At 49.2% G+C, this 7797-nt stretch overlaps 1 protein-coding gene across 2 annotated transcripts in view; it reads left to right on the top strand.

Annotated features, from left to right (window-relative positions):
- Positions 1–3984: 3984 nt before the first annotated feature.
- Positions 3985–7797, top strand: part of LOC135107857 (A disintegrin and metalloproteinase with thrombospondin motifs 7-like) — a 57481-nt gene continuing 53668 nt past the window's right edge. For both annotated transcript variants that reach the window (XM_064018156.1, XM_064018155.1), the window contains exon 1: positions 3985–4125. The gene's annotated coding sequence lies outside the window, so the exon portion shown is untranslated. The remainder of the gene's footprint in view (positions 4126–7797) is intronic.

Genomic DNA, 7797 nt, shown 5'->3' with positions numbered 1-7797 from the left:
TATTCTGTATGATCCTCGAAGAAGACAAAACAAAAATGGCGAGTAGCTGCAGCCTGCTGAGAGTACTGAGGAGGGGAGGTGCGTGGCGGGGCGGAGGGCGACACATGCACGTCCTGCTGCTCTTCCTGGAAAGTTCCCCTATGCCTATTATGTCTGGCCGCCTCACACCTCACGCCCTGGGCCTCCCAACCTTCTCTGTCCATCGCCACATTAGAGCGGTGAACTCAGGGAGCTATAAATTAACTTTACGTTCCCAACCTTCCATCAGGCAACACGTACAGTGCGGTGGAGGTGAAACAGATAAGCTTTTATGCAGGTGACCGGCAACCTGCTGGGCTAATCTGACGTTGTGCTCACCTGCCCGCCGAGGTGGAAACTTTTTTACTCGGTACAGGTGCAACATAGCATGCCAGTGAGGGGATGAGATTATTAGGTAAACCTTTTCACTTCCACTTACACTGAACAATAAACAAACACCACCACGAATTTCTAAATATGTGCTACAATCTTCTACCCGTCAATACACTTCAGGGAATGGACTGTTAGATAATAGTGGCTTTAGTCTTCTTTACCCTAGAAAGTGCGACAAGGCGACAGGCTTGAACGAGACGTCTGAAGTGAGAGGCGAGGCGAGGAGTTGCCATCCTGTGCTGCACAAAGGACATGGAAAGTTTAATGGAGGACGCCACGAGGATCCTGCGTGTGGTCAACGCTAGAGTTTGGGAGGGCGTGCCACTGCTGTCTCCGTGCATATATCATCATCTTTCGCTGTTAAGTCCGCTCTCTCTCTCTCTCTCTCTCTCTCTCTCTCTCTCTCTCTCTCTCTCTCTCTCTCTCTCTCTCTCTCTCTCAACCATCCCGTCATTTTATATCCCTCACCCCTGATAAACTATTCGCCAGGCAAAGACAAGACAAGGCGGAGATAAGCACTGGGGTTCTGAGTGTATTACGGGAGACAAGACTCTACAGCGAGGTGGAGTGGAGGGTGTGAGGGTATGAGAGTAGCGCGGGGCGGGGGAAGGGTGGGGACGCGGCGGTGAAGTGCAGGATAATGCAAGGCTGGAGGGGGGGGGGAAGACAAGGGAGAGGGAGGAGGAAGAGTTGTCTTGTCCGAGGCCTTCTATTATCTTAAGGATACATAAGGAGGTGTTTCCCGCTCCTGGAGAGAGAGAGAGAGAGAGAGAGAGAGAGAGAGAGAGAGAGAGAGAGAGAGAGAGAGAGAGAGAGAGAGAGAGAGAGAGAGAATGCTGCACTGTTAATGAATCTGATGTTTTCGTTACTACTGTCTTTTCCTAGATGGTGGTGGTGGTGATGGTAGTGACGATATATTTATGAAGGCGATGGTGGTGGTGATATGCTGGTGTTCCTGACAGTGATAGTGGGGTGTGGTGATTGCATGCTGATGGTGGATGATGGTGGTGGTGATAGTGGTGGTGGTGGTGGTGGTACTGTGTGACTTACTAGGAAAGGCGGTAATAATGATAGTAGTGGTGATGAAAATGGTAACTTGGTGGTGGTGGTGGCGGTGGTAGTGGTGTAAGTGATAGTGATGGCGGTAGCGGTGATTGTGGTGGTGGTGGAGGTAGTAACAAGGGCATAAACAACACGTCCTTTCAGAATTTCTCCCCATTCTATTACTTCCCCTTCGCCTTTGAACAGTCCCCTCTCTATTACACCATTCCCATCCACAATGTCCCCATTCTCACTACAGCATCCCAACCCATCTATCATCCTACATCAGCCCGCCACTCATATCCCTGCCTCGTGCCTCGTCCCTGGTGCATCCCTAATATCGCAACACTCATTCACAACATCCCAAACTCATTATGCATCCCTCTTTTCCCTTGTCTTTGAATCAACTCACCACTCTCATACCTAAGACCTCGTCTCTGGTGCATCTAACCTAACTTAACCTAATCTAAAGTGATATATTCCCCCTTGTCCTGTCCCTGTGTCAACTTACCACTCTCATATCACTGCCCCGTCAAGGTACCCGTCATCTGTTAAGTCTGTCATGCATATTTCAGTCCCTGAGTCTAGTTTCCCCGTCACCCAGACAGACAGATGCCGCGGCCGTCCCGATCCCCTATAATCCCATCTCCCGGAAAAGAGAAAGAAAAAAAGTACAGCGTCACGTTGACACACGAGTATATTTATGTCCGTGGGAGAAAAGGGAGACCGGCAAAGAGTTGATGTGGTACGTGAAAGCCCAGTGAAAAAAAAGGGTTACCACGGCCGCCGCTTCTGTGATACGAGGTGTACATAGAAAATATTCCATGCGTGTTTTTTTTTTAGTTTTTATTTTAAGCCTCAGAGGTGTGTGTACATTGAATTTTACGATTCCGCTTATTTTTCTTTTGATATTCCCGAGGCGTGGTTCACTTGGCGTGTGTGGAAAGGTTCCCCGCCCACGTGATAAGCCTCCCGCCGCCACCGCCGCTGTGGCTCATGTGCGGGAATGTGAGGCACCGGCGATTTGGGGCAGAAAAGCACTCCAGGTGGAAACAGTCAATAAAAGTGTGGAGTCTCTCTCTCTCTCTCTCTCTCTCTCTCTCTCTCTCTCTCTCTCTCTCTCTCTCTCTCTCTCTCTCTGCTTTTTTTTTTTTTAATGACGAGAGAGAGAGAGAGAGAGAGAGAGAGAGAGAGAGAGAGAGAGAGAGAGAGAGAGAGAGCGTGGATAAAAGCAGAAGAGATTAAATGGTCATAAGATACTTCCCTTATCAGGAAAGTTGCGACGAATATTCACGAAACAATTTCCTCGTAACTCTCCTCTATGAAAATCTTATATGAAAAAAAAGTATGAATGAGGAACCACCACCACCACCACCACCACCACCACCACCACCACGACAACTAACACTTCCATGAGCAAACACGCCAAACTCCCTCAAGAGCCGCGTGTTATCAGCCTCCTTGTCGCGACGCGGGGCGGAGGCGTGGCGTATCAGCAGGGCGGGGCGGGGCGGGGCGGGATGAATTAAGTTATCTCGCAAAAAAAATATATATATATATAAAAATAAATCAAAATAAAAAGGAGAGAAGCACCAAAGATAACTCCCTTGATAACGTTCCTTTGATATTCTGTAGAGTGACGTGCTGTGTGCTGATGACGCCTCCTGTGAATGCCAAGTAACACACACACGGGGTAAGGAAGTGCGCAAGTGTGTGGAGGCGATAAAGAAAGGGAGGATATGGTGGGGCGTCTGTCTTGCCACGCCCGGCGCCGCAACCCTTGGGGCGGGGCGGGGACAGGGCACACGGGTCAGGGGTCAAAGGGCGTCGTGTTGCACCCTGACAGGCGCGTCTTCTCACGACCTAACAGGATAATGCGAGTGACCCACATGACTCTTAGGGGGAAGGAACTAAATGGCCTTAGTTTTAGTACCCCATAACACACACACACACACACACACACACACACACACACACACACACACACACACACACACACACACACACACACGAACACAATCTATCCCTCCCCCACCTCTCTCTCTCTCTCTCTCTCTCTCTCTCTCTCTCTCTCTCTCTCTCTCTCTCTCTCTCTCTCTCTCTCTCTCTCTCTCTCAACACCTTGCTCCCATCTCCCTCATAAACCACAAGGACTCTCAGCTCCTCTCCCCAGGACAGACTAAGTAATGGCTGCTTACCTCGCCTCCCTCAGGACTGGAGGGCACCATCTTTTCACTGTTCCTCCCTCGCCTCTGTATGAGTTATTACCCACGTACTCTGACTCTTCCCTTCCCTCGCTTCCTCCCCCAGACGGATAATATAATCAGACTGAAATAACCCAAGGGAATATTAAATAGAGACTACAGCATCTTTTGAGAAATAACATCCCTACCTTCTATTACTACTACTACTACTACTACTACTACTACTACTACTACTACTACTATTACTATTACTACTATTACTGTAAGAAACTCTCTCTCCCCTCTGTTCTCTCTAGACGATCAATCACCAATTCTACTCCCCAGACTGGCTTCGTGCGGACAGACCACGAGGAGTACCTGATCGAACCAGTGCAGGACCACACCCCGGCTCACCCCGGCGCTCCGCATCCCCATCTTGTGTACAAACGATCAGCCCTTCCGACACCCGAGAGCCACACGTGTTCCTCTGGTGAGTGTTGCGAGTCTTGCAGCGGCGGAGGTGTAGGATAGCAGTAAGGCAAGAGTGTGGGTGAAGTTTTAAGTAGAGCACAGGGCCAAGGGCGGGCTGGGTCATGCTTCTATGGGTCGGGCTGAGGGAGAAAGGGAGGGATGGTGTTATGTGGAAGGAATGCGTGTGTGGATAGGTGTAGAATGGATGTGAGTTCATGTGTAGAAGGGGTGCAAATGTGGAATGGATGTGGAAGGGATGTGGAATAACTGAAATGGATAAATGGATGTGAATTTTGTCCAGTGGTATAAATGCATATGGAGTGGATGTGAATGTATATAAAATTAATGTGGAATGACGGTGAAATAGTTGTGGAATGACAGTGAAGTGGATGAGGAATCTGTGTCAAGGTGGATGGACGTACGAGATGCATATGGAAGGAAAGTGAGTATGAAACTGATGTGGAATGAATGTGGACGCATAAGGAAAGGAAGTGAACGGACGGAAATGGATGAGAGGGGACGCATCTCAGGGAAGGACAGCTTATTTACTATGACCACTGCGGAGGAAGGGATGAGGAAGTCTGAAAGAGGAATGGGAGTGCAGCATGACGGGACCCAATGGACAGGTCATGGCGAAGAGGGAACAGCTTGCTTAGTATGAGTGAGGCAGTGGAAGGACTGTCTGGGGTGAGTGTGACCAGGGTATTGGGGAGACAGAGCGGCAGGGTATCGACACTTGTGCATTTATACGAGTGTGAGAGGCAGGGACAGCAGCAGTGGTCAGGGTAGCAATGAAATATGAATGAGGTATGAATGGTAATGCGAAGTGACGGAGAAAGGGAGAGTAAGAAAGAGCGTCAGTGGGGCAGGGCAGGGATGGCGCAGATGGCGGTTACGGGCAGTGAAGTATGAATGAGACGTGGCGATATGAGAAGGGGCGGAGGAAGGGAGGGTGGGAGACGCAGCGATAGTGGGGCGGGGCGGGACTGCTGGCATGGAGGGTAGCGGCAGTGATGTATGAGGCGTGTACTGGCGTGGCGGAGACGTGAGATGACAAGCAGGGAAGGGAGAGATGCAGTGTCAAGGGCGCGGGATGCAGTGGTGACGACACAGCAGGCGGGGAAAAGGGTCTAGGCCACCAGACGGTAATTGGGAGAAATGCGAAACTGGGCGAGACTTAAATAGAAAGAAGAGTGTGCCTGTACACATGACGGGCCGAGACAACTGTTGCCACCTGCCTCACGCCATGCCGAGACACCGCCACTACCCTCACCGCCCTCACCACGCCCCCCACACCCACATACACGCGACCTTGCCACCCATGCCCCTCTCCTAGCGTCCTTGGCAGTTGATTGGCACCACCCACCCCTCCTTCCCTTCTTCCCTCCCTCCTCCCTCCTTCCCTCCAGCAGCCACTTCGTCACAGCACCACCCCTGTCAAGCCCCTCCTTCCCTGGGCCCTATAAGTCACTCAGCACAGGCGCTGCCCTCACCCGCGCCCATCAGCTGCGTAGCTCTGCCGGCGAGACAAGCAGGTGGCGGTGTGTAAGAGTGACGGGTGTGGAAGATGGTGTGCGTGAGGGAAGGAAGAAACGAACAAATGAACGAACGAATGAATGTATAAGGGTTAAGGGGTATGAAAGGTTATGTGGGAAGGTGTGTGAGGGAAGGAAGGCAGGGAAGAAGGAAGTATAAGGGAGTGTAGGAAGGTAAGATGTGGAAGGTGGCGCAGGAGAGAGTGGAAGAAGAATGGAAGGAAGTACTCGTGTCTAAAAGGGAATGAAGGAAGGAGGTGTTGCAAGGTGAAGAACATACCAAGCAAGGAAGGACCAGAGAAAAAAAAAGAAAGAAAGAAAGAAAAGAATGCAAGGTAATGGCGAGATGTATGAAGGGTGGTGCATGAAGGCGTGTCGAGGAAGGAAGGAGGGAAGGAAGGTTAGGAGAGAGAGGGGGGGGAGTAGGAAGGAAGGAAGAAAGGAAGGCTGGGAGGGAGGGAGAAGGAAACGTGTCCATGAATACTTGGCAGGAGTCATTGAACAGTACACTTACACACACACACACACACACACACACACACACACACACACACACAAGGAAGCAGGTATAAATGTCCACGCCTCCCTTTATTTTGTGTATGCAGGGCACGAGGCACCGCGTCCGCCACACGTATGGCACACAGTCCAGACACACCCAGACCTGTGTATTCGGACCGGCCATGGCGAGGCTGGCTCAGGGGAGGGCCACGCTTGGTGCACAATTTAATACCTTGCCTTGTGTGCTTAGACTGTGGCATTGTGAGTGGGTTTCTAAGGGTTACAATTTATGTATACGCAGGCTTGTATGTTTAGGCAGGTATGGTGAGTGTGCATTCTATTAGAGGACCAATTCCTAACTCTCTTTTAAATCTAACTTTTTCAAGCATGATTCCATATTTTCTTGTCCTATCCTGATTACTGACCCCTGAGAATTTTGTTTATGTCACCCTTGTTATATTCCCTATATCACTTGAAGACTCTCAGGTCCACTTTACATTCTCTCTCTCTCTCTGGAATAAACTCTCATTTTACTGAGGAATCCCAACTATAATGTAGCAATATATATGAAATTATCCTCGTATGCAGCGGAGGGAATAAACTGAAGGAGAGACTAACCTGAATAACATGAATGCTCTTAAACTGCAACAAACACAGGATTTACTGAGTCCCCGTCGTACTGTTGGGTTATGCAGGAAAGCTTGACAGTATTTAGCAGTGAATAAAGAAGAATTAGAGTGAGAGAGTATATGATAACACACCACTTATTGGGGTTAGGTTTGTTTATGACTTAGTTGGCTTCCTCGTTGTTCCTTCGTTTATTTATTCATTTATTTGTTTATTTATTCATTCATTCGTTCGTTCGCTTATTTATTCATTTGTTCGTTTGTTCAGTCGTTTTTTAGGTAGTTAATTTAGTCGATTACTCAGCCGTTCAGTTAGTCAGTCAGTTAGTAAGTTGATAAGTCAGTTAGTCAGCAGTCATTCATTCATTCAATCAATCAGTTAGTCAGTCAGTTACCTAGGCAGTCAGTCAGTCAGTCAGTCAGTCACGCAGTTACCTAGCCAGTCAGTCAGTTAGTCAGTCATTCTGTTACCTAGCCAGTTAGTCAGTCAGTTAGTCAGTTAGTCAGTCAGTCAGTCAGTCAGGCAGTCAGTCACTCAGTCATGAAGTTACCTAGCCAGTCAGCCAGTCAGTCACCTAGCCAGTCAGCCAGTCAACCAGCCAGTCAGTCAGTCAGTCAGTCAGTTAATAACCCAGCCAGTTAGTCAGTAAGAAAGCACAGGGTAATAAAGGAAAAAGGATTAGCTAAGAAAAAAAAAAAAGGAGAGGGCGAGGTGCAGTTGGATCATCAAGCAAAGGAGGAGAGCTGGAGGCCGTGGGTGGCTTGCAGACGTGCGGGAAAATGTACAAGCTCGGGGAGAGTAAAGGATAACACAACACAAGGCCCGGGTAAGAAAAGTGCATGAAACCACAGAACAGAAGGGACTAACGGAGGATTATTTGGTGGGTATAATGGAGCGTGGTGGTGGTGGTGGTGGTGGTAGTGGTATCTCAGGAATTGTATTGTGAACGTGATAGGTTACGAAGGTTGTTGTTGGTGGTGGTGGTGGTGGTGGTGGTGGTGGTGATGGTGGTGATGGTAATGTTGATGATG

Source organism: Scylla paramamosain, chromosome 16, assembly GCF_035594125.1.
Source record: "Scylla paramamosain isolate STU-SP2022 chromosome 16, ASM3559412v1, whole genome shotgun sequence".
Taxonomy (NCBI): domain Eukaryota; kingdom Metazoa; phylum Arthropoda; class Malacostraca; order Decapoda; family Portunidae; genus Scylla; species Scylla paramamosain.
This window is presented reverse-complemented; position numbering and strand designations above follow the sequence as displayed.